The sequence below is a fragment of the Opisthorchis viverrini genome (assembly GCF_000715545.1).
Source record: "Opisthorchis viverrini unplaced genomic scaffold opera_v5_547, whole genome shotgun sequence".
In the NCBI taxonomy this organism is placed as follows: domain Eukaryota; kingdom Metazoa; phylum Platyhelminthes; class Trematoda; order Opisthorchiida; family Opisthorchiidae; genus Opisthorchis; species Opisthorchis viverrini.
Window position 1 is genome coordinate 62,780 of NW_008752210.1, and position 4,733 is coordinate 67,512.

Sequence of the window (4,733 nt, forward strand, 5' to 3'; positions counted from 1 at the left end):
GCAACGAATAGGGTATCAGTCATGTTCATCAGTTTATCAACCGAAAAGAACCCAGACACTTCCCTGTACGGAGGACTAACTTATATTTCTTCGTTGGATTATCAACAAACCATGTTGCCTGAGTGATTTCAAAATTCCTAGAACAGTCTCGATCGGTTTCTCTTCCTCCACATTCACGATCGACGGCTGTTTTAACCAGAATCCAATCTTATCATGGACGTTCGTTACTATTCCAAATACCTCACTATTGGCACAGCAAGATTAGATACATAAACTGGACTACACATATGGTTGCTGCAAAGGTTTAGACAGCTGACGACCAGTTTCGTATTTCTCGAGGCCCATTAGGTAGGCGCACCTCCTGAGATTCCATCAGCCTTGTATTCTGGATAATCATTCGGTGGAAGCGAGACATTATTTTCGGTTCACTTGTGTTCCTTGTCGAAACCAAATCCGTTTGCAGGCGGAAGTATTTGTCAAAATCTGTCGTGTTCAAGTAGAACGTGAGGTTGACAGAAATTTTGGGACTGCGACTACCTGATGAGCATGAGCGGAACCGATCGTAGTTATACTACGTATTTTGTTGTGTGGAGATTCACTCGTTTGCTACATAGCTGAAAAATTTCTCGTATACATCGCTAACGTCGTGCGAGTTTATATCAAAACGTTTCGAAATGTCCAAAATTCCGATATGCCGATACTCACCTACCCTCTCACAAATATCAGTTTTTAATCATTCATATGCTCAAGAACAGTGTTTAGCGATAGGCTCACCAATATCCCCGATTTTAGCCAACATGCACATGGGAGGCTCTGTGCAGAAAGCTTTAAACGAACTAGAAAATCCACCAGTTGTTACTGGCTTACTCAGGTGACGTGTTCTTTGTGGTTAAGTGGGATAAAGTCAGCGAATTCATTCAATATATGAACAATTTTAGACCCTCACTTTTTGTTTCGCATGGCGCTAGCGTCCACATTGGCTACACTCAATTTCCTTGACTGCATGGCACATAACAGTGGTGGGAAACTAAAAACCACTGTTCATCGAAAATCAACAGATAGTCATGCGGTTTGTAAGTGCTACCCAGCGCATCCAAAAGCAGTATACACGAGTATAGATTCAACGACATTTAGGAAAGTGAGAACAGTGTATACAAAGGAGGTCGAATGAAGAACAGCACAACTTGAGGTGCAAAAGTTTCTGCGAGATAGCGGATACACGATGGAATTAATCAAGCGTTAAGTAAAACGGGTACTACTGTCCAGATCAGACAAGCGGCCATTCCATAAAAAACAAGGACATCCGAAATCAATAAAAGGATTCTGAATGTGGCTAATATTAGAGTAGTATTCAAAAAGAGGAAGACTTTACGCTTGGTGTTGGTGCATTTGAAGAATTGGCTTCCGGTTGTTAGGAGTAGGAACTGAGTAATCAGAATAAAATATGATGACTGTACGAAGGTTTATCTACTTTTTTAGACAGCCAGGGAATTGCACATCAGAATCGGTGAGCATACTGTTCCATTAAATAGACAACCGAGAAACGTAGATGAATACCAGGCGATAGTCAAAGATTCGGCAATGGCAGGGCATGCACTAGACACTGGGCTAGGAAAGATTTAGAAATTGTGGGAATCCTGAAACGGGATTTAAGCTTCACGCCACAACGACCGGTGGTCGGGCCGGTGGAAATCACCAAGCACTCCAGCGTCCATAGAATAGCGTGAGTAGAACCTGCAAACATGTGGAGAGTTGTCTTATATCGGCCGAGATGACACGAGGTGGTGTGCAGATATCAGCGAAATGGTCTGGGTCTAAAAGTACGAAGTCCAATTAGAGTTAGATCCAATTTACCACAGGCAACTCCATCCGCAACCAATGGTGCCGGCAACTTTGTTGAACACAGTTGAACGAAAGATGTGAACGGCTTCAAGGAGAATTTTCCATTAAGTTGTCCTAGACTGAAAATGCAAGGACGAAATATCCGGGTTCAACATGAAGCAAAATTATTCGTCCTTAACCAATATACCGTAAACTTTAGTCATCTCAACTAATCAAAAAACAGCAACATCATACTGGGTACCCAGCACTGATCAAGTCGCCTAGTCATAATAAATCTCACGGATTGATTCCCTGACTGCCTAAAAAATCCCAAACAACCTACTCACTAAGTCGCTTAGCCTGACGAAACTTTTGTGCGGAAAGTTGCCCAGCAATGAATCCACCGATTGTTTACCAAATCTCTTCGAAACCTTGTCCTCCCAGTCGGTCCCAAACATTTTCCAAATTATTTGTCAATAAACTTTGTTCAGCTGCTGAAAACCGGGATTTATGGATATTTAAGCTACGTGGCGGGCATCGGTATACATATTATCAGCGAACCATAGTATTTTCTCTTCGGAAACTTGCAGGGTTGACTCTTCCTGGGATTCATGAAATGCGGTAGTTGTGAGGGGTACAAATTAGTTTTACTGATTGGACGAAATATCAACTGGACCGTCACAACCTCTTCATAATACCTGCATACATAAATAGATGAGAGGAAGAATTGTTTTATAAGATGAATGAAATTTCCTAACGTTAAGTCGTCTCTCGAGAAGCCTGTCAACAATATGTGACCATGTGATGTGGTTTCTGTGAGTGATGGATGATGGGCGCTACATCTAGTCTAAATGAGAGCTAATCGCACTACTGATCAGCAGTTCTTGGCCCAAATTTTACCTGGCTGTTCAGTGGGCGAATTAAGGAGCGACAATCAGACTGATCTAGCGGAGGGTTTCCTCCGATAAAATGCAACAGATTATTTAGAACACAGCTTTGAGATTTTCGCATCCGTACTGAACGGGTGAGCACAAAAAGGTTCCTTTGGAAGCTTCAGCACATCAGAAACCACGGCATTAATAGCATCCCCTGATTCGATACACCAAACTGTCGAGTATGATCTGTGTCCCGGTGTTCCCCTCTTTCGGTTTCCAACAGCCAGTTCACTTCGGACATTTTTTGACATGTACCAGAATACTAAGGGTTGTATTAGTAAAAAGAAGCCGATCGCCACAATACCAACTCAATGGGATTGCCCCACCTGCCTGAGTGTTTATACATCTAAGTTTCTGTGGGGTAGAGCACTTCGGTACGTAACATATTTCGAAGGTGGCCCATTGAACCAGATGCACAACGGCCGTACGACCAAAGGCTCTTTCATACATATCCGCCGGCAACGACTGAGAAACTGCATTCTCCACGAGAAAACCAGCGCAACCATTGACTCGTTGGCTGGATATTATATCGAAAGCGGAGGAAATAATCACAAAAGAGTAGTTAAAAGAACCACTGAATATTTGAAACTGAAAATGACGCATTGACTGGCCACCAGAGATTCTAGCTAGGAGTTCGTGCATTGTGGATTCTTTGGACATCCGGACGTGCCGTAAGATGGAATTCCTATATTAGCCCCAGCATGTCTTGTAATTCCCTCGCTGCTCAGCTGGACTGTTCTGATATTGCTGACACACGTCGGTCAGGATTAAAAATTATTCCAGTGTTGACTCGATTTATGTCGAAAATAGCTCGCACATGTACCCTAGTTCCGCAAGCGAACAAATATTGGGTACATAATAATAATAATACATCAGGTGCAGCACCGTTTTGGTATGCAGCCGCTATAGTGCTCGGGGGATGCACAAGTGCTGAACACTCGCCCGGTAGCACAATCCTGGGCAGGACTATTCGAGTTGTCGAGGCTGGATTTGAAACACGGTCAGTAATTTCGACCTTTAAGCTCCCAGTCATCCTGAACTTCTAAGCAAAATCAAACTTCCGAAAGCAGCTTTTTATTGCGGAGCTATGGTTTGTCATTATTCCTAGGGACAGTGACAACAAGAACGCGACTGATATCGCTTACCAACCATATCTTGCAGAAGAAGACGTAAAAATCTGCGACAGTTGCGAAAGGTTTTAATGCTAGGAATAAATACAGTCAATTTTTATCACTTTACACAAACGTTTTCATGTTCACACCAGGGACCCATGAAATCTTGGATGCGTAACTACGGGCCGGTCGTGGTTACTGCTCACTGGAGGAAGCCTCTAGTAATAGTACAGGTTTTGGGCTCTTCCGACAAAATTTCTTTCTCTTTGGTCTGAATGTTTCACCAGCTTTATTTCAAAAGTTTTGAGTACTAATACAAAAGACTTGGTGAGTGCTGGAACGTACCAATTTGGCGTCAATATCAGAAATCAGTCTGTTAGCTGCACCCCTGCTGTTTCAAGTAATAATGAATCATTTGTAGCTGATCTTATGGTGTCCGAGTAATTCGCGCACCGAAATGAACGAACCAACTCATCCTTTTGTCTTTGAACATAGTTTTGAAACAGTTTAGTTTACAATCCAGCTGAAAGAGACCAGAATACACCAGATATTTATTTGGGTTCAGAACAAGAAACGTAATGTGCGAATGGGATTATTTGTATCTATCATAAAGGTTCGATACGCGGAAGTAACCCTAGGATGATCGGGACCTACTGAGACCCTAGATCTGTACAAGGATTTAATTAGGAAAGCCGGCAAGCATCCAAGTCAGTCAATCATTAAATCAATTCAGCAAAAGCTGACCAGCGTTCCTGCACGCCACAAAAGCACGACCGTATGTGATCGGCGTCCAGGCATTTATCAGAATCACGATTGATGTTGATTCATTCGTCTGCGATTTTCTATCAACCTTGCTTCATTAAAC